We start from the raw sequence: 22,847 nt of genomic DNA, 5'->3' as shown, positions 1-22,847 counted from the left end.
TCGCCTTCTATGATGAAATTACTGGTTCTGTGGATGAAGGGAAAGCAGTGGATGTATTGTTTCTTGACTTTAGCAAAGCTTTTGACACCGTCTCCCACAGTATTCTTGTCAGCAAGTTAAAGAAGTATGGGCTGGATTAATGCACTATGAGGTGGGTAGAAAGTTGGCTAAATTGTCGGGCTCAACGGGTAGTGATCAATGGCTCCATGTCTAGTTGGCAGCCGGTGTCAAGTGGAGTGCCCCAGGGGTCGGTCCTGGGGCAGGTTTTGTTCAATATCTTCATAAATGATCTGGAGGATGGTGTGGATTGCACTCTCAGCAAATTTGCGGATGATACTAAACTGGGAGGAGTGGTAGATACGCTGGAGGGCAGGGATAGGATACAGAGGGACCTAGACAAATTGGAGGATTGGGCCAAAAGAAATCTGATGAGGTTCAATAAGGATAAGTGCAGGGTCCTGCACTTAGGACGGAAGAACCCAATGCACAGCTACAGACTAGGGACCGAATGGCTAGGCAGCAGTTCTGCGGAAAAGGACCTAGGGGTGACAGTGGACGAGAAGCTGGATATGAGTCAGCAGTGTGCCCTTGTTGCCAAGAAGGCCAATGGGATTTTGGGATGTATAAGTAGGGGCATAGCGAGCAGATCGAGGGACGTGATCGTCCCCCTCTATTCGACATTGGTGAGGCCTCATCTGGAGTACTGTGTCCAGTTTTGGGCCCCACACTACAAGAAGGATGTGGATAAATTGGAGAGAGTCCAGTGAAGGGCAACAAAAATGATTAGGGATCTGGAACACATGACTTATGAGGAGAGGCTGAGGGAACTGGGATTGTTTAGTCTGCAGAAGAGAAGAATGAGGGGGGATTTGATAGCTGCTTTCAACTACCTGAGAGGAGGTTCCAGAGAGGATGGTTCTAGACTATTCTCAGTGGTAGAAGAGAACAGGACAAGGAGTAATGGTCTCAAGTTGCAGTGGGGGAGGTTTAGGTTGGATATTAGGAAAAACTTTTTCACTAGGAGGGTGCTGAAACACTGGAATGCGTTACCTAGGGAGGTGGTGGAATCTCCGTCCTTAGAGGTTCTTAAGGTCAGGCATGACAAAGCCCTGTCTGGGATGATTTAATTGGGGATTGGTCCTGGTTTGAGCAGGGGGTTGGACTAGATGACCTCCTGAGGTCCCTTCCGACCCTGATATTCTATGATTCTATGTACCAATGCTAGGATCCTGGGTAATAAACAAGAGAAATTGGTAAGGTGAGCTATCACTAGCAGGAGAGTGAGTGGGGGGAACAAGAGAATTTATGAGCATAAATTCAATCTGTGTTTGTATTATTGAACTCTGGTGGGATGATTTACACTATTGGAATGGATTTAAAATGGATAATTACAAACTATTTAGGTGGGATCAAGTGGACATATGGGGAGGCGGAGCGGCACTTTGTCAAAAATGGCATTACTTGTTTCCGAGTCACTGATAACAAGGAAGAACATTATCTTGAATGCTTATGGGTCAATGTCCTAACAAATAAAGCACAAGATGGTTTATTACTACCAACCACCAAATCATGCAAGGGAAGAGAACCATCACCTCCTTACGCAGTTATCTATAATGTGTGGGAGGGACGAACTGCATGGTCATAGGAGACTTCAATTTGAGGGACAGATGCTGAAGGTCTCATGCAGCCAATACTAAAACATTCTTGGAATTTCTAAAGTTTATAGATAACAATTTCTTAACTCATAAGTGTTGAAGTCAACAAAGGAATTCTTTATTAGACTTTGCCTTCATGGATAAAGAGGAACTGGTAACAGAACTAAAAATTAATGTTAGCTTAGGTACAGGTGAGCATGACTTGATCACATTTATAATGTTTGTGCAAACAGAATAAAGTCCAGACCAGTAATATATATAGTTGGTGCTTTAATAGGGCCAGTTTCACAAAACTGAAAATAATTGATCAGATCAGCTGTGAGGAAGAATTTATTCAGGAAAATGTGATTGGTAATTGGGAATAATTTAAGAACACCTTACTATTGTCCCCAAAAGCCGCAATCCCACAATCGAGAAAGAAGGCCATATTAGTTTAAAAAAGAGACCCAGTTTAGAGAGAGAATGAAGGCAGCTATAAAAAATAATAAAAAAATAACAAATGGAAGAAAGCGGAGATTGATAGTAATAATTATTAATTAGAAATTGGGAATTTTAGAAATTGATAAGAGAAGCAAAGGGATACGAGGAGTAATCTATGACCAGCAGAGTTAAGGAGAGTAAGAAGTTTTTTAAGTGTATTGGGAACAAAAAGAAAAGGAATACTTGTGGCTCCTTAGAGACTAAGAAATTTATTTGAGCATAAGCTTTCGTGAGCTACAGCTCACTTCATTGGATGCATGTAGTGGAAAATACAGTGGTGAGATTTTATATACACAGAGAACATGAAACAATGGTGTTACCATACAGACTGTAACAAGAGTGATCAGGTAAGGTGAGCTATTACCAGCAGGAGAGCCGGGGGGGGGGGCGGGGAGGGGGATATTTTGTAGTGATAATCAAGGTGGGCCATTTCCAGCAGTTGACAAGAACTTGTGAAGAACAGTGGGGGGGTGGGGTGGGGGGGGAGAGGAGAGGAAATAAACATTGGGACATAGTTTTACTTTGTGTAATGACACATCCACTCCCAGTCTTTATTCAAACCTAAGTTAATTGTATCTAGTTTGCAAATTAATTCCAATTCAGCAGTCTCTCGTTGGAGTCTGGTTTTGAAGTTTTTTTTGTTGAAGAATTGCCACTTTTAGCAATTGAGTGACCAAAGAGATTGAAGTGTTCTCTGACTGGTTTTTGAATGTTATCATTCTTGATGTCTGATTTGTGTCCATTTATTCTTTTACGTAGAGACTGTCCAGTTTGGCCAATGGACATGGCAGAGGGGCATTGCTGGCACATGATGGCATATATCTCACAAAGTAAAACTATTTCCCCATGTTTATTCCCCTCCCCCCCCCACTGTTCCTCACATGTTCTTGTCAACTGCTAGAAATGGCCCACCTTGATTATTACTACAAAAGGTTCCCCCCACTCACTCTCCTGCTAGTGATAGCTCACCTTACCTGATCACTCTTGTTACAGTCTGTATGGTAACACCCATTGTTTCATGTTCTCTGTGTACATAAAATCTCCCCACTGTATTTTCCACTACATGTATCCGATGAAGTGAGCTATAGCTCACGAAAGCTTATGCTCAAATAAATTTGTTAGTCTCTAAGGAGCCACAAGTACTTCTTTTCTTTTTGCGGATACAGACTAACACGGCTGCTACTCTGAAACCTGTCATTATGCAAGGCACTGAATTTAGCCGTATGGAGTGGAAATCTATCAACTTCATGAAAAAACTCATACAGATACAGACAGACATCTTCCTTTCCAAATGCAAACAGATGAACATCATACCAAAAGGACAGAAGGTAAAAAATCCATTCCAATCTACATACCACACAGACTATGCTGACAGCTTGTGCTACACACATTCAAAGAAACTTCAGAACCACCTGATCAATATCCTCTACAGCAAACAGGGAAAGATTAAGAATGAGGTCTTATGGATACTCTCATAAAAACCAAGCTTCCCTACAAAATTCCTCGTGACTGGACTTTATAAAAACTAGACAAGCCATTTACAACACACACTTTGCTTCTCTGCAAAAGAAAAAGGACACTAAACTATCTTTACTACTACATGCATAAGGGGCCACAACAGTGGTTCCCTTAACCCACCCAGCAATATTCTTAATCTATCCAACTACACTCTTTAGCCCAGCAGAAGAATCTGTCCTATCTTGGGGCCTCTTCTTCTGCCCCTCCACTCTCACAAACATGATACAGTTCTGTGGTGACCTAGAATCCTATTTTTGACGTCTCCGACTCAAGGAATATTTCCAACGCACCTCTGAATAGCAGAGACCTTCCTACCAACACTACAAAAAGGAGGATTCTGGGTGGACTCCTCCTGAAGGTCGAAACGACAGACTGGACTTCTACATAGAGTGCTTCTGCCGATGTGCACAGGCTGAAATTGTGGAAAAGCAGCATCACTTGCCCCATAACCTCAGCCGTGCAGAACACAATGCCATCCACAGCGTCAGAAACAACTCTGACATCATAATCAAAAAGGCTGCCAAAGGAGATGCTGTCGTCATCATGAATAGGTTGGAATATGAACAAGAAGCTGCTAGGGAGCTCTCCAACACCTCTTTCTACAAGCCATTACCCTGTGATCCCACTGAGGGTTACCAAAAGAAACTACGCCATCTGCTTAAGAAACTCCCTGAAAAAACACAAGAACAAATCTGCACAGACACCCCTAGAACCCCCGACCAGGACGCCCCATCATTTCAGGTATTGGCACCTTGACAGCAGGATTGTCTGGCTATATAGACTCCCTCCTCAGGTCCTACGCTACCAGCACTCCCAGCTATCTTCGAGACACCACTGAATTCTGAGGAAACTACAATCCATCGGTGATCTTCCTGAAAAACACCATCCTAGCCACTATGGATGTAGAAGCCCTCTGCACCAATGTTACAAATGAAGATGGACTACAAGCCATCAGGAACAGTATCCCCGATAATGTCACAGCAAACCTGGTGACTGAACTTTGTGACTTTGTCCTCACCCATAACTATTTCACATTTAGGGACAATGTATACCTTCAAATCACTTCAATCAGCACTGCTATGGGTACTCGCATGGCTCCACAGTATGCCAACATTTTTATGGCTGACTTAAAACAACACTTCCTCAGCTCTCGTCCCCTAATGCCCCTACTCTACTTGCGCTACATTGATGACATCTTCATAATCTGGACCCATGGAAAAGAAGCCCTTGAGGAATTCCACCATGATTTCAACAATTTCCATCCCATCATCAACCTCAGCCTGGACCAGTGCACACAAGAGCAAGATCCACTTCCTGGACACTTCAGTGCTAATAAGCGATGGTCACACCATCCTATACCGGAAACTTACTGACCGCTATGCTTACCTACATGCTTTCATCCAGACCACACCACACAATCCATTGTACGATACAGCCGCATTTGCTCCAACCCCTCAGACAGAGCCAGACACCTACAAGATCTCTATCAAGTGTTCTTACAACTACAGTACCCACCTGCTGAAGTGAAGAAACAGATTGACAGAGCCGGAAGAGTACCCAGAAGTTACCTACTACAGGACAGGCCCAACAAAGAAAATAACAGAAGGCCACTAGCCATCACCTTCAGCCCCCAACTAAAACCTCTCCAACGCATCATCAAGGATCTACAACCTATCCTGAAGGACGACCCATCACTCTCACAGATCTTGGGAGACAGATCAGTCCTTGCTTACATCCAGCCCCCGAACCTGAAGCAAATACTCACCAGCAACCACACAACAAAACCACTAACCCAGAAACCTATCCTTGCAACAAAGCCCGCTGCCAACTATGTCCACATATCTATTCAGAGGACACCATCACAGGGCCTAATCACATCAGCCACACTATCAGAGGCTCGTTCACCTGCGCATCTACCAGTGTGATATGTGCCAGCAGTGCCCCTCAGCCGTGTACATTGGCCAAACTGGACAGTCTCTACGTAAAAGAATAAATGGACACAAATCAGACGTCAAGAATTATAACATTAAAAGCCAGTAGGAGAACACTTCAGTCTCTTTGGTCACTCTGTTACAGATCTAAAAGTGGCAGTTCTTCGACAAAAAAACTTCAAAACCAGACTCCAACGAGAGACTTCTGAATTGGAATTAATTTGCAAACTGGATACAATTAACTTAGGCTTGAATAAAGACTGGGAGTGGATGTGGCATTACACACAGTAAAACTATTTCCCCATGTTTATTCCCCTCCCGCTACTGTTCCTCACAAGTTCTTGTCAACTGCTGGAAATGGCCCACCTTGATTATCACTAGAAAATGTCCCCCTCAACCCCCCCCGCTCTCCTGCTGGTAATAGCTCACCTTACCTGATCACTCTTGTTACAGTCTGTATGATAACACCCATTGTTTCATGTTTTCTGTGTATATAAAATCTCTCCACTGTATTTTCCACTACATGCATCCGAAGAAGTGAGCTGTAGCTCACGAAAGCTTATGCTCAAATAAATGTTAGTCTCTAAGGAGCCACAAGTACTCCTTTTCTTTTTGCAGATACAGACTAACACGGCTGCTACTCTGAAACCTGTCATTATGATGGGAACAAAAATAATCCTGACAATGGTATTGGTCTACTACTAGAAGGAAATGGTAGACTTATCAATAATAATGCAGAAAAGGCACAATAATTCATTAAATATCTACTCTGTGTTTGGGGAAAAAACATTAAATATCTACTCTGTGTTTGGGGATGATATTGTCTCATCATATGTTGATAAATCTTTGCATTTCACAAGTATCTCTAAAGGTTGTTAAACGGGAGCTACCTAAATTAGACAGTTTTAAATCAGCAGGTCCAGATAAATTTATTCCAAGAGTTGTAATAGAGCTGGATGAAGTGTTTGCTGGACTATTAATATTGATTTTCAAGAAGTCTTGTAACACTGTGGAAGTTCCAGAAAGCTGGAAGAAAGCTAATATTATACGTTAGCGTCTGTCCCACAGAAATTGTGAGAGCTGACATTGCTAGTTCACTAACTCAAGTGGTAGAGACCTGTATTTTTGGAATAGAAGGGGACTAGTACAGGCTCTCCAAGTAGTGTGGGATTTATCTTGTAATTCTGTCTTTACAAATCATATTTATTACATCCTCTTACTGTTCTTAGTCATTTTAGCAGTATCTCGCTCTAGTTTATCAGTATATTATTTTAATACATGGGCCACAATAGTTTTGGAATTGTCAGTCATGCCTCTCTACCTTATCAAACTAAAAGGCAAATTCCTGTACCAGTATGCTTACTGTAGGGCCCTTTGTATTCAAACAATACTTTAAAACCAGAAATTCTTCTTAAAATAGCTTTGAAAAGTCTATATTATTCTAAATTTATTTACTCCTTGTGTGCTAGTGTTGAGGCTGTAGCAAATTTTTGTGGTTGACATTGTTGAGAAATGCTTTGTAATCGAAACGCTAACACAATCTTACTGTGGCATGAATGGTATTATTAAAATAAGCATAATTAATGTTAGATTATTCTATCTAATCAGAAGCTTTTGTTCATACAATGCGAAGAAATCAGTTTTGCATGCTTGTCGCTTGAGAAAATGCTTATGGTTTAGTTTCCTTCACAGTGTTCTAAAGGCTTCACAACAAGAAAAGATAAGTTGATCTTCATTATATATTTTTAACCAGTTTTCTGTGCTCATTATGAAACATTCAATAAGCTTGTGAGATGTTAAAATTTCATTGGAGGGAGAGAAATGGACTTTGTTCTAAGGAATAAAATATCCACCCTTATGACTTTGTCACACACACAAATATAGTATATTTTGGTTTATGATTCATAATTTTCTTTTTAGGCTGATTTCAGTTTAACTTTGCTTCTATTTTAATGATTTAGAAGGGCTCACAGCAGAGCTGTGTGGAGAATGGAAATTCCATTTCATGGAGGATTTTGAGTTTTCCAAAGTTGCTTTCATTCTGTTTAGGAATTAAACACACAATTTCTTTACTTCTCCGTAAAATTTATTTTGGGTAGATTAAAGTGTTTTGCTTTGGTTTAGACTTTAAAATATAATACACATTTTTTAAAAAAGTCATTTCTAAAGAAAAGAATCAAAATGTTTCGTTTTGAACATGTCAAAATGGAATGGTTCAACTCTGTGAGAACTTTTCCCCCCTCTTTCTTCAAAATGAAATTTCAGCAACATCAACACGATTTCACAAAGCATTTAGATCTTCACAGAACTGCATTCTCTGATCGAAAATGGTTCGGTTGAAGTTTTTCTGAACATCTCTAGTATCAAACCACATTGATATATACATTGATACAGAACTTGTTAATAAAACATATAAAGAATAGAATATGGTTTGGCTTTGTAAAGCACCCTTTTTTCTTTAGACTTCCCCAAAGTACACTGTTTTGCAGAGCAGGTTTATAAATTAGTACCGGAGTGAGGCAAATAAAGTGGAGCTATTGCATACATATTGCATACAGTAAATTATATGCAGTCTTGGATCTTGATTTTGACATGTGATCCTCTAATGGGACCTCTTACACATGGATGGCATACCTTTTGAAGCTCATTGGCATGCCAAATAAGTGAATGGGTAGGTCTTAATTTTCAATTCCTGTTGCAAGATTGGGCTATAGGATATTAGAATTTGACCATTGAGGGAGACAGTTACATCGTACACTAAACTTATGTCCACTCCTTAAAAAGTGATAGGAGATTTCTAATTTCCATTTGGCCAGCCACCAGATGCCAAAAGAAGGGTACTTCTATTTGATGCTTAATCTGAATGGCAAAACCTTCAGCAGTGGTGTCAGTCTCATTGCTGAATGAATGGAAGTGGGATACGAATCTATGAATAGCTATTTCAGGTATTTATTGTTGTATGCAGAGCTACCTATGATCTCAAGGGATGGGAACTTGTTTTTCTTAGCTTAGTTTTCCAAAAATGTGTGCAGTTTTTAACGTTCCTAATACAGCATCTTCTGTTTGAGGATTTTCAGATCCTCAGGGTCATCCATTGCTAGAATGATTCACAGCAATATTGGTGATTTAGCTCCAATATGGGCCAATTTACCTAGTATTAGTCAAAGTTCTTTTGCATCTTTGTGAGGTAAAGGAAGCTGCAGTCTTCTGAGAATCTGTGAGGCAGCTGCCTACAAGTGAGTCCTTGTTCCTTTACACAGGCATAAACTTACCTTGGATCATCAACTATGCTGGGTTTGGAAGGTGGTTTGAATATAGCAGTTCACTAAATTGTAATTTCCTTCAGTCTTGGCTCTGACTTACTGCCTGTAAATCCTACAGCCTTTTAGTCCAGATTGCTGGAAGAGAATGAGCAGTGAGAGTTTTCCTACCTCTAAAATGGATTTCTGTGATTTGGCTACAACAATCTTATTGGTAACTCAAATAAATTGTTTTTAATTCTGATTCTTAATACGTTTCTAGTTTTACTACTGGGGAATGCTCTACAAGGCTTGCATGCTACTCCAGGAATTTTAGTTGGGGAAATCAACTGACTTGTCTCTTCGATTGATACTGATTTTCCAGTGACCTTGGGAGAGTGGAACGCTTATTAGGGTATGTCTGCACAGCAAAGTAAGACCCGTGGCAGCGAGTTTCAGACCCCGGGTCAACCGACTTGAGCTCCTGAAGTTCATGCTGCGAAGCTAAAATTAGCAGCATAGGCATTTGGGCTTGGGCTGGAGCCCGGGTTCTGAAACCTAGTGAGGTGGGGCTCTCAGAGCCTGGCTTTCAGCCTGAGCCTGAACTTCTATGCTGATATTTTTAGCTCCATAGCATGAGCCCCAGAAGCCTGAGTCAGTTGAACTGGGCTTTTAGACTCACTGCCATGTTTTGTTTTTGTTTATTTTTGTATATTTTTGTTTTGTTTTGTTTTTGCCTGTGTAGACGTTTCAAACCCTTAGTTTTAATTGTTGCAGCTGAATAGCAGAGAATCCATTTTAGATATACTGTAGGAATAGGCTCCTTTTGCTCTCTCTCTAGTTACAGTTCTTTTGTTCAAATCAGTCACCAAGAAGCAGTTTTTTCTGATTCCATGATTGACACAATCTGAAATCCTTAGAGGGCCTGATAGTACTAATATTACTTTAAAAGTACATTAAAGATCCTTTCAGTCATAACTTTTGATAATGCTGTTTAGATTGTAAGCTGTTCAGGATGGAACCAACTTTCATTGTGTGTATATGTACGGTACCTAATGCAATGAGACCTCACTTCCTGTTTGGGCCCCCTGAGGTGTCACCACAATATAAATAATATGTTGAAAATTTTACAGTAATTAAGTAATTTGTACTTTAGATTGCTCTGGAATGGTGGCTTGGATTTTAAATGGAATTTTTAATTTTTTTCTGTTTAAAAAAAATCAGTAAATTTCCAGTGCAACAAATATCTGAATCTGTATCCCGGATATTGACTTAAAAAAAAGTGCCTGACAAGTCCTCCTCTTACAACGATAATTAATACATCAAGTAAAACAAAAGCATGCACGTTTAGCGCACTTGAAAATAAACTCTGCTCACTTCCAGTCTATTTGGTGACATTATGCAACGGTAACAGAAGGAAAAGCATTAAAAGATTGTTATATATGTGTAAATGCCAGTGCTTTTGACCATAGAAGTTCTAAAATACAACTGAAAATGACACAGGATGCAAGAGAGCCTTTGAGCCATAGGTTATAGCACAGCTCAGTATCCAGTTCTTCTTCAAGTAGTGTCCCTATGGGTTGGCCCACTATAAGTGTGGTAGCGTCCCTGCACTTGGGATTGGAAATCTTTGGTAGCAGTACCCATTGGACGGCACATGCGCTTGCCCCCGTCTCTCACTGTGAGCGGCAACGATATAGTACAGTGCAGTCCAGCTGCCCTCAGTTCTTTCGCAACTGCCCTTGGTCTGGGATGGAATCCTTTGCAGAGCCCTGCATATGCCTTTACTGCCCTTAGTAATACAAAGTTTTTGTTATTATTCTTAGTAGCTGTTTCCTTTCATTTTTCTTCCCCCCACTAAACAAAAACAAAACTTTTTTTTCTTTTTCCTCCCTGTTACTTTTAGATTTGTTTAGGTTTTTTTTCTACACTCTTCCCGACTGAGAAACTCCCTTTATCCGGGAATATGCCTGGATCCCCTGGGTTTGAGGTGCCTCTCCTACTGTGAGGCCATCCCAGTGAGTGAGGGCCACTCACAGTGCATCTATTGCCTGGGTGAGGGGAACATATCTCAAAAGTGCATCCACTGCCTCAAATTAAAGGCATGGTCTCATAAAGATTGGGAGCTGACTAAAACTTTTACTGATGGAGAGCTACTTGCAGCCAGCCTCTGACCCGAGTCTCTCCACCGGAGTGCTCACCATTGGCAAGGTAATCCGCCGACCCCCATTCGCTGTGTACCACGAAGAAGAGTTGGGCCCTGAGCTCACCCACCAAGGAGTCACCTTAGAAATGGACATCCCCTGCAATGTCGGTAGCCTTGACATCTTTGGGGCCGAGACCTGGGTCCTGTGACCATCTGGATACCTCCAGTACCTGCACTGTTGAGAGGTCCAAGGACATAAGAGGACGGGACCACACGTAAGCACATAGTCTCTTGGCCGAGTCAGACAGATCAAAAGTTGCAATTTTGGTACTAACTCCCTCAACAACTTCAAGTACATCAGCGCTGACCAAGTCCTCGGCACTATCTACTGTCTGTTCGATGGAATGCACTGTAACAGTGGTACCGTCGATATCCACTAGGTCCGCCTCGCTATATACACACCACCAGTACTGATGATGCTCATACTGGTACCACAAGAGTTCTGGTACCTGAGAGACCTGATTGCTCTGAGAGAGACCTCTGACAGCTCAGAATCGCTGCTCCTCTGTACTGACCTCCCAACGATCCATGCCTCTCCCCCAGAGACTCAACTTGTCATGCACTGCTCTCCTTCACCATCAAGGACTGCCTCATCTTTCCCCAGCGAGGAAGAAGAGTATTCCACCACACGTCACGCCCCATGATCCTCCCAAAGAGCTCCACACAGAGAACCATACTATCGCCCTTGATACAGAGACCAGAGGTGAATTAGGTCATTGGTAGGGGCACCCTTGGATGCAGCCCTACATGCCTGTTCCCCATATTGGCCTTATTGGGATACTTGGGCTGCACACTTTCCCAAACTGCCTGTGGAGCAGAGACAGGGACAAATACACTCTCCATCCTCATCGGTCTCTAGACGTCCCAACCGTTAGCCAGAATTGCTGGAGTAGCAGGAGGAAGAAAAGCAGGAAGAGGTTATACCATCAGCCCACATCTCCTCCTCCGATGAGGCCATCATGCCACCGCCTCCAACATCGGCGGATGACTTTAAACAGTTCTAACAACTGTTCCACAGGATTGTGGGTTCTCTCTAGATACCCCTGGAGGAAGTTAAAGAGCAACAGCACAAGTTGCTTGACATCTTGCAGGACTCCACATCGGCAAAGATTGCACTCCCAATCAATGGGTCCATATTCGATCATGCCAAGGAGATCTGGCAGACCCCAGCATCAATACCACCTACCTGCAAGTGAGTGGACAAGAAGTACTATGTCCCCACTAAGGACATGGCATTCCTTTTTTCCCCACACTACTCCAAACTCCCTCATAGTCAGTGTGGTGCAATGTGGTGACATCATTCCAAGACAACTCCTTATAACAGGGACTGGAAGAGGAAAACATATTCCTCAGCTACACTCCAGTTCTGTATTGCTAATTATGAGGTACTTCTAGCCAAATAGAAACACGTGAACTATTCCAAGTTTCAGGAATTCAGCCAAAGTTTGCCAGAAAATAAACAGGCATTGGTGACAGAAGGACAACTTCTGGCCCATATAGTGCTACAAGCTTCTCTGGTTGCCATGGACACAGTGGCCCACTCTATTGCAACATAGGTGATAAGACAAACCTCGTGTCTTCACCGCTCGGGGTTCCTCAGGGAGGTGCAGACCACTGTGGAAGATCCGCTGTTTGAAGGCTCTAAACTCTTCGCTGAGTGCATGGATGAGTCCCTCTAGTCTTTAGGATTCTATGCGTTCACTCAGCATATGTACACCAGTGCTTAAAGAGAAGACAGGGTAGATATCAACCTATCCCAAGATCTTGACCTCCACATTTCACCCATCAACAGCATTATGATACACAACATAGGTGACAGACACCTCCTCCCAAGCGCAGACAGACATCAGCGCAAGGGACCACGCTCCACCCATCCGCCTCCAAACAGCAATTTTGAGAATTTGGTCAAGGCCCTGAGATGTCTCCACCTGGCCCAGTTGCTGCAACCATCTTCAGTAATCCAGCAGTTTGTCAACCACTTGACCCCATTCTACCCATCATGGTGACAAATCATGTCTGACAAATAAGTCTTGGATATTGTTAGCAAGAGGTATTCTAATCCGTTTCTTTCTCTTCCATCCACTCACCGCCCTCCCACTCCCTCTTCAGGGACCCTTCTCACGAACATCTTCTACGAGAAGAAATAAATGACCTTCTGTGACCGTGAACTGTAGAACTGAGGGAAAGGTTTTTATTCCCACTCTTTTCTTATCTAATAAAGTACGGTGGGTGGAGACCTATACTAGACTTGAATGTCAATACATTCATCAAACTACACCGCTTCAACATGGTCACACTATCAACAATAATCTCAGCACTTGAACAGTGGAACAGGTTCTCTGCCCTCGAACTCCAAGACACATACTTCCATGTCACCATACACCCTCCCCAATACAAGGTACTACCCTTTGGCTTCTCTAAAGCACCCAGGGTATTTTCCAAGATCCTTGTAGTGTTGGCAGCACACCTCCACAAACAAGGGATTGTAATATTCCCATACCTCGATGAGTGCTTCCTCAAGGCCCCTGCCGGAGCTAACACGTTAGAAGCTATAAAAAAAAAACAGATTTTTTTCTCAAACCTTGACTTCCAGATAAACAGGCAAAAATTGGTACTGATGCCGGGACAGAATCTGCAATTTATTGCGGTCCACCTGCATGCTATAAAGACCAGAGCCTTTCTCCCTGCTCACAGATTTTCCACAATAGTCAGTCTTGTCTCCACTGTGAGAACCAGCCCACAGATCTCTGCCAAGTCTTGTCTACAGCTGCTTGGTTATATGGCAGTAGCAACGTTTGTCGTAAAACATGCCAGATTATACTTGTGCTGGCTTCAGGGATGGCTACAAACAGTGTATGTACCCCACAGACACAGCCTAAACAAACTAAACTCCTTTTGGTACCAGTTGAGATCAAGAATGTGTTAAGACTGGTGGACTCAATCCTGAAATGTCTGCATGGGGGTCCCCTTCTTCCAACCAACACCGTTGTCGATACTGACGACCAACACCTCACTACTTGGTTGGGGAGCACATTGGTTGGCAAGAGGTCCCCCTGAGAATCAGTGTTGCACATCAACCTCTTAGAATTATGTGCAGTCCTCAACACTGCTGACACTTTCTATTAATAAAGACAGAGGACCATGAGAGTAATGACAGACAACATTGCCTGCATGTTCTGCATGAACAGATGAGGAAGTGAGGTCCCAATCCCTTTGTACAGAAGCTCTGAAATTGTGAAACTGGCGTATCCAACATGGCATTGACATCTGCCACATATCTATCTGAACACTGTGACAGAGTCACTGAGCAGAAGGTTCTCACAAGAACTCTACAACATAAATTCAGTTGCTGGGGATTCCCTGACATAGATCTATTCGCCACTCCCCAAAACACCATGATTCTGCTCAAGAGCAGGTCTGGGTTCCCAATCTCTCTGGGGGATGCCTTCCTCATTATGTGGGATGCACCTCTCCTCTGTTTTCCCACCTTCCCCTAATATTCAAAGTACTCCACAAGATACAAGTGGAACGAGCCAGAGTCATCCTCACAGCACCAAATGCCACAACAGATATGATCTCCTTATCTCTTGCTCATGACAGTCTGTCCACTGATGACCCTGCACTCAATTCCACACCTCCTCTTCGAAGAATCTGGCCAGATTCTCAATCTGAATCTAGAACTTCTCCGTCTGTAGGCTTGGCTCCTTCGTGGTTCAGGGATCCAGAGATGACCCTGGAGTAAAGGAAATTCTTTTAAATAGAAGACATTGACAACAACATTCTATATGTATCTACAAAAATGGAAAAGGTTCTGAACTTGGTGCAACACCAAACATGTTCCATCAATTACTGCTCCTTTACCACTCCTTCTGGATTACATCCTTGAACTCAAGAGATCTGGGCTATCCACAAGCTCTGTTCGCATACATCTAGCTGCCATTATTGCATTCCACTCCAAGATAAAGGTTCAGTCGGTATTTACCCACCCAATGACAAAAAGATTCCTTAAAGGTCTCCAAAACCTTTATTCTGAAGTACGAAACCCCTCTCCCCCTCTTGGGATCTCACCCTTGTTGTATACTGTCTCACCAGCTCCTTGTTTGAACCAATGGCAACCTGCTCCTACATGTACCTATCCATGGAAACTTGTGTTTCTCGTGGTGATTGCATCCACCCGACGGGTAGGAGAAACAGGTGATTTCATAGTATACCCTCCTGTACATCATGTTTTACAAAGATTATGACCACACCCAAAGTTCTTACCCAAGGTACCGTCCTCTTTCCATCTAAATCAAACTATCCAGCTTCCCTCCTTTTTCCTGAAACCACATGGCAGCCAACATGAGGCCACTCTACAAACCTTGGATGTTAGACAAACACTAATCCTTTAACTTGACAGAACTAAATCATTCAGGCAGTCACCATGCTTATTCCTTTCTGTTGCTAAAAGATCAAAGGGATTGGCTGTATTCAAATGTCTGTCAAAATGGAGCTCTGAATGCATACACATTGATAGGAATGACATACACAATGACAGGAACTTAGACCTCCACCTGGAAATTGGACATATTCCACTCGCTATCCACCTCAATAGCCTTTTCAAACAATGTTCTGAATACTGACATTTGTAAGGCAGCCACCTGGGTGTCCACAGACACCTTCAGTCATCATCATACAATCACCCACGATGCGGAATCAGCTGCTGTCCTAGAACGCGTGGTCCTATTCTCCTCAGTACCGATCACTCATAAGCCCCAGCCTTCCAACTAGAGGCACTGCTCTAGTCACCTTCAGTGGAGCACCTATAGGGACACTATTCAAAGAAGAAGAGAAGATTACTCACCATGTTCAGTAACTGATGTTCTTCAAGATGTGTCATTTCCCCCCCCAGCAGCGTGAGATGGGGAGAAGTGCATGGGAAGTCCGGGCACTGCTACCAACGATCTCCAATCCCAAGCATAGGAGCGCTGCCACACCTACAGTGGAACACCAATAGGGACACACTTCTCGAAGAACCTCAATTACTGCACACAGTTAGCAAGCTTCTCTTTTGTTTAAAAACCTTACAGTCCATTGGATTTTTCCAGAGGGTAATAGTGGCTTCTGCACTGAAACTTCACTTTGCTGTACTTTACATTAGATTTTATGATATTTACCCCAGGGACTAAAAGTAGGTCATCATTTTAAAAACAGCAGTATGCTTGCATCCTACGTTATTTATAGGTTCATAGAACTGCATGCATGACACGACTTGGCAAAACAAAAGTCAGTAATGACTGAAAACTAAAGTGAAGTTGAAATGTGTAAAGAAGACAGCCTAATAGAAGATGCATAATGCTTTTACTTTAAAATTTCTTTTGAGAACACTTGAGTTAAATATGTCTAAACTGTTCTAAATGATTTTATATAAAATATATTTTTAAATTAGTAGTTTTAGGTTTTATTGATCAGCAATTTTACACCAAACTTAGTACACTTTTTCCTCCTAAACACCATCACATGCCTTCTCAATTTTTGAAATTAATTTAACATCGGGAGGCAACAGCATTATTCCTATGAAGTAGATTAAATTTTACTCATAAGTACAGAAATTCTTCAGTCTTTCTGCTTCTGACATCTTGGTAGCTATGAAATGCTACATAATGTTGCAGTAAAGTACCTCTGTTTTGAAGCTTGTACAGAACTTAACTGTCCCCATACTTCTCTCATTTTGTTACATAGAATACTGTATATTGGTTCTTCTAAAGGTAGAACACTGAAATGGGGCAGTAGGACAACTATTTCCTAAAAAAAGCCCACCTTTGTATATTAAGAACAGAAAGGGGAAAAAACCCCAACCCTTGCTCTTTATTTGAAAATAGTCCTCCTTTCGTGGAAGGATTTTTAAATTTGACAAGAACCACCCATTCTAATTGTTTGTCTGACCCATCCCATGCAAACTTATGTTCATATGCAAACATTCAGTGCTATATACAAATGTGATCTTCTGTATGTTTTATTTGATGTGTTTTTCAAAGCATTTTTATAACTTGGCTTACCTAGAATTTTCTATTGTCAAGAGTTCAGATGTTGTGGATATGAAAAAGATTACACTGTGCACAAATTGAAAAGATTTTGTGACAGCCAGTATTTCCAGATTAAGCTCTTTTACAGATATTTACATGCAGTTTGCATATTGAATTTATTCATACACTTGTTAACCCCACACTGTATTTTCAGTTAAGAAATTTGCATTGTTTGCTTTTTTGCTTTAGTGAAAAGAGCTTTATCTATACAAAGCTCAGCATGTGAACTCCTTTTATTCCTTATCAGTGATTGGTGAGAAAGCAATTAGAAAACTAGATTAAAAATTATCAGCTTTTTTTTTCTTGTATTATAACAAACCTTTAACGTTCAAAAAGGAAATAAAAGCATTAAATATTTCTGACAGTATGACCTTTCCATAACACGTGCATGGTGGAGGGCATGTTTCCAAATTTAACATAACATCTGTATCCTACAAATGACTTCAACTTTGAAGCTTATTCTTGGTGGCAGAGGCAGAAGAGAGGCACAGAGCATGCACTTTTCCCCCGTCAGTTCTTCTTCTGCAAATTATATATTTTTCATTGTGGAGGAAATGTTTTGCCTCATTGTGATGTGGTTGTGTGTGTGTGTTGGGGAGGGTGTTTTTTTTTCCCCCCCCAAGTGCATTAATTTGTTGCCATTTACAGGGATTCTGTTTCACCATCTGGTGCCAGGGATACCATGGGCTGTTTGGATTGCTTTATTCCTGGCAATTATTTGCCAGTTCTTTCCCAACTATTTATTAGTGTATCTTTCTGAATGTTTTTCTTTTGAAAGTGCTGCATATATTCATTATTGTCTCATGTCTTTACTCAGATGATTGTTTACCTCTGTGGCTAGTTCACAAAATCCTGCACATTTTCAGAAGCTATTGTACTCAAAGCTTCACTGTTCTGTGGACACTAAGGCCTTGTCTGCATTAGAGAAACTTATGGAGCTAAGAACAATGTGGCTTAACAGCATGTTGTAAAAACCTCACATCCACCTAAGGCTAAGTAAGGGCAGAGTGACTGCAAAATGTTTTGTTAGTAGCTGGACCGGAACTATGGCACTTGTTGCCAGAACTGACCTTGTCATATTCAGAGTTAAATGCAAAGCACCTCTTCACCAACAATAGTACCCTCACTCTCATACGTTACATATTTACAGACAAAAACTGTTAAGATGGTGTTAAGTCTGAGCGTATATATCAGTAATGTAGGATAAACTATACTACAGGGTTCCAAAAACAAGTGTTATAAACCCAGGAAATTCAGAGTTAAGATTACATTTAAATAAAAAAAAATCCAAATATGTTAGGGTTTGAAAGTACACAGAGTACCCAAGCAACCTTTACTTTGCTTTGTAGTGATATCATGCAGTAAATAATATGATTATAGTATGTCAGTGTTTGTGGTTCTAGATTACATTCAGCTGTTTGTGACAGAAACTAGATTTTTGATTTTCTTTTTCTCCGCATTGTTTTGCTTTCAAAATGGCCACCAACTTTTTGTTTCTAATAACTGAAGCCAGCAGTCTTCTTTAAAATAGACATGTAGTTTGTCTCATTCAGAACTATAGGGAAATAAACATTCTTCTCAAAGCAGCCACCTAACTGTGGGCAAATTGGGATCTTATTCCCACTGAGAAGGAGATAGCAGCCATTTTGAAAGAGGGAACTCTCTGTAGTAGAATGTTATGTCAATCGCCGCTGAAGGAGAAACTTTCCATTAGGAAGAATAATAGGGAGGAAATGACCATTAATCCTCAAATAGGTCTTCAAATGTAGCCTGTACACTGGTTTTCAGTGAGTTTAAGTATAAGGTAAGTTTGAAGTGTCTGAATTTTGTTAAAATCATTCAGGAGGAAAATGTCTGAAACCAAGTGCTAAATTTCTTTAGGGATCCATTTTATAATTTTGACTGTTCGACGCATTAACAGATTAACTTGTAAATTCTCAGAAAGCTACTTCTGCGCCCAGAGAGTAAGTGCTATACGTTTGGGAAGGATATATTATATTCTTCCACTATAACAGTGGTTGCAAATCTGCAAAATTCAGCCTTAACTGTAGAATCTTGAACAGCGCTTCCATAATAGATGTCCAAAACAACAACAAAAACAAACTAATAAAACCCCCAAATCTTCTGTTTTTCAGTAGGGTATGAAAAGAAAGATCACACTCACTTTTTACTCATGAGAGTTACTCAGATTGTGTATGTAATTAAAAACCAACCCTTGGAAAATACCATTTAGAACATAAGAATGGCCATATTGGGTCAGATTGATAGTCCCTGTAGCCCAGAATCCTGTCTTCTGACAGTGGCTGGTGCCAGATGCTTCAGAGTTGAACAGAACAGGGCAATTATTGAGTGATCCCTCCCCTGTGGTCTAGGGCCAGCTTTTGGCAGTCAAAAACTTAGGGGGCACATCAGAGCCTGGGGTTGCGTCCTTGACCATCTTGTCTAATAGCAATTGATGGACCTATCCTGGGTGAACTTACCTACTTTATGGGTGGAGGGAATCTCTTTTCAACATGGGAGTTTCTACTTATGTGACTCAGTTTAGTCTCTGCTGAGGTGGTCTGTAGGTCAAGATTAGCTGCTGCTGTGCCATGAGAATGGAGCTAAAGATATGCTATCTATATTATCAGTCCCTACTTAACTTGCAATATTGTGGATTTTGCAATATTAGGCTTCCCTGGCAGTCTTGACAGCAGGAGCCCTGCCATGCACAGAGCTGACAGTGGGAGCCCTGGCCACCTGAGTGTTTAAACTGCAATTCTGCTCTGAAAAGTGACTAAGTGCTCCAGTAACTAAAATAAGCACTATTTTCCCTCTTGTTAGTGTGAGAGAGCTAACACATCTGAGAGAATGAGCCGAATTCTGTTTGTCTTCATACAGCAACAGAATTGTTGGCTCAGATCCAGAGAGTTACACCATGCAACCCAATTGAAGGCAGTCAGGTTAAACAGGTGTAATTGAAAGCAAACATTTAGGGTAATGGGATGGGACAATTGTAAATCCAGAGTCTTTTTGAAGGACAGGTTTCAGAGTAGCAGCCATGTTAGTCTGTATTCACAAAAAGAAAAGAAGTACTAGTGGCACCTTAGAGACTAACCAGTTTATTTGAGCAAATAAATTGGTTAGTCTCTAAGGTGCCACTAGTACTCCTTTTCTTTTTTTGAAGGACAGACACCCCTGGCGGTGGGGCTGAAGAGTTGCTGCTGGTCCATGGTAAGAGCCATCTTGGCAGCTGTGGGGAGTGCGAATCCTCCATCTGTCCTATGTGGAGGGGTCTGGGGGATCAGTGAGACGGGGTGGGGAGGTGGAGGGTCTGTGGATCCCCACAGCTGCCTGGGCTCCCCGGGCTGCTCTTACTGGGGCCAGGCTCTAGCTTCCGAGCTGGCCAAGGAGTGGGGCCTTGGGGGAAAGAGGAGGGGCTGGGCGAAAAGTGGGAAGGCCATTTTCAAAAAGTGGGATGACCGTGGCCTCTTGGCCCCCCCCTCTGTTCCGGCGCCCCTGACTTAGAGATATCAAGCACAAATTGTGTGTATCATTCTGTTCCATGCTCCAAACTGATCTTCATTCTCTTTGATGTTGATCAGGGATAATGCTTCAGACGGTGGGTGAAGTGCAGTATCTTGATCTGAAATTCTTTTAGAGCTAAGTATGTTCCCAGGTCAGTGTGGTGGTTTTAGCCATCCCAGATCTGCATTCTGATTGTCCCTTACATAATACCTTGTGCTCTTCTTTTAGTGCTTTTGGTACATAAATGTGAAGGAACGCTTATGTGTAAAGTTTTAAGATGAAAGGAACAGAGTTCTGTAGCTATAAATACTGATATCAAAGGCCTTTATTACAATCTGAAACCTGTCCACAGTTGCATGTTTTTAACTTTCCTTACCTCACCAAACATATGGATCCTGTAAGATTTGAGGGGAGGCCTGTGGCTTCTGGATGGAGCACTAACTGCTTTCCCACAATATATAATCAGCTTGCTGTAGCTCCTCAGCTTATTGCTCCTGTAGAAGCTGTGCTGCCAGGGACTGCCAATGGAACCCCATTCAGTGAGGATTCCAAATGATTCAGGGGGAAATCTGTAAAGTTATTACAAATCAGTCTGCAACAAGTGTTGGCTTTCCTTTTGGATTTGGGGAGGAGAGAGTCCAGCTCAGAGATGCTGGCCCAGAAATGACTCTACTTGCAGAGCTGGAACAGTGTGGAGCCCCCTTGGAGGGATTAATGCAGTGTTAGAGGAGGATGAATAGACTTTGAAGTAACATTATCTCATAGTCTGGCCTACAAGACAGGCCACAGGTCTAAAATAAGTAACTTCCATCTTTCATATGACATCTTTAACTGCATAAAGTCTACAAAATTGTACTTTCTCTGCAGGATCTGACATGGATTTGACATATTGCCATTTCCAAAGTGGGAGTAGTAGGCTTCTTATGGGTATCCTGTAAACACCTGTGTGTGTCTCAAGTCCTCCACACAGGGCTGTAACTCTGAGGTTCATCTGATAGAATTGTAGAAGTACTAGGAAATCCTTATATTCATTTAATTTTTAATATGCTGCAGATTTCTTTAAGACCAGTCCAACCCCTCAACCGTTTGTTCTCTTTTGCTGTACCCTCGTTTGTGTGCCTAAAGAGGAAAGAGTACTTGAACTGATTGTTTCCCAATTCTCACAATCCCCAAATAATCTCCTGCAGAAGTTAAACAAGAAGATGATTGTCTCACACATGATAAAATGGCACATTTTGTGCATTGCCACAGTTTAAAATCCTGCTTGTTGTTCTTACTTTCAGATTTTTTGTCTTTGGTTAGTGGTTCAAATGCTTCAGTTATTTGTAGACAAAAAGAATTTCAAAGGAAAGATTTATCTTTTGCTACATCCTTTAGATCCTGTCATTGCTCCTTCCTTCAATGTCTGCTACTAGATCTAAAGAAAGCAATAGCACTGCCATAGTAATTGCCTCTAAAGTTAAAAAGCACCATTTGACCTTGCCATGTTCCTGATAGTTGGGAGGTGTGAAAAAGACACTGCAGGAAGATGAAATACTGTGGCTTGGTAAATGTTGACTTCTCTTCTTAGTGATGACCACTATCCTGTATCCAACTAGATCAGTGGTCACCAACCGGTCGATTGCGATCGACTGGTCTATCCTAGAGGATCTCCTGGTTGATCACGATCTCTGGCAGTGTAGTGTGGCTGCTGCTAAGGCAGACTCCCTGCCTACCCCGGCCCCACGCCAGTCCCAGAAGTGGCCAGTGCAGGCCTGGGGGCAGAGGTCTCCCTCTGTGCGCTGCTCCGGCCTCCAAGCACCGTCCCTGCAGCTCCTATTGGCCAGGAGAGCTGCGGGGGCGGCTCTTGCAGAGAGGGGCAGTGCCATGTGCCCCCGGCCCGCCCGACGGGCTGCAGGGGCGTGTTGGCCCCTTCCGGGAGTGGTGTGGGGCCGGGGTACACAGGGAGCCTCCCTTAGCCTTGTTGCGCCTGCTGCCGACCAGGAGCTGCCAGAGATAAGTGCTGCCTGGCGGGACGCCGCACCCCAACCCCCATCCGTGAGTATTCTCCTGGAGCCAGCACCCCAAACCCCCTCCTGCAGCTCAAACCCCAGCCCTGACCCCCCCTCTTAGAGCCAGCACCCCATACCCCCTCCTGCACCCCAACACTGTGTCCCAGCTTGGGGCCCTCTTCCAGAGCCAGTACCCCATACTCCCTCCTGCACCCGAACCCCTTGCCCCAGCCCTGACTCCCCTCCCAGAGGCAG

General features: G+C 42.4%; 1 protein-coding gene across 4 annotated transcripts in view; it reads left to right on the top strand.

The window, feature by feature from the left end:
- CDKAL1 (CDKAL1 threonylcarbamoyladenosine tRNA methylthiotransferase) overlaps positions 1–22,847 on the top strand; it is a 665,563-nt gene that overhangs the window by 68,185 nt on the left and 574,531 nt on the right. The window lies entirely within an intron of this gene.

Source organism: Lepidochelys kempii, chromosome 2 (genome assembly GCF_965140285.1).
Source record: "Lepidochelys kempii isolate rLepKem1 chromosome 2, rLepKem1.hap1, whole genome shotgun sequence".
Taxonomy (NCBI): Eukaryota; Metazoa; Chordata; order Testudines; family Cheloniidae; genus Lepidochelys; species Lepidochelys kempii.
This window is presented reverse-complemented; position numbering and strand designations above follow the sequence as displayed.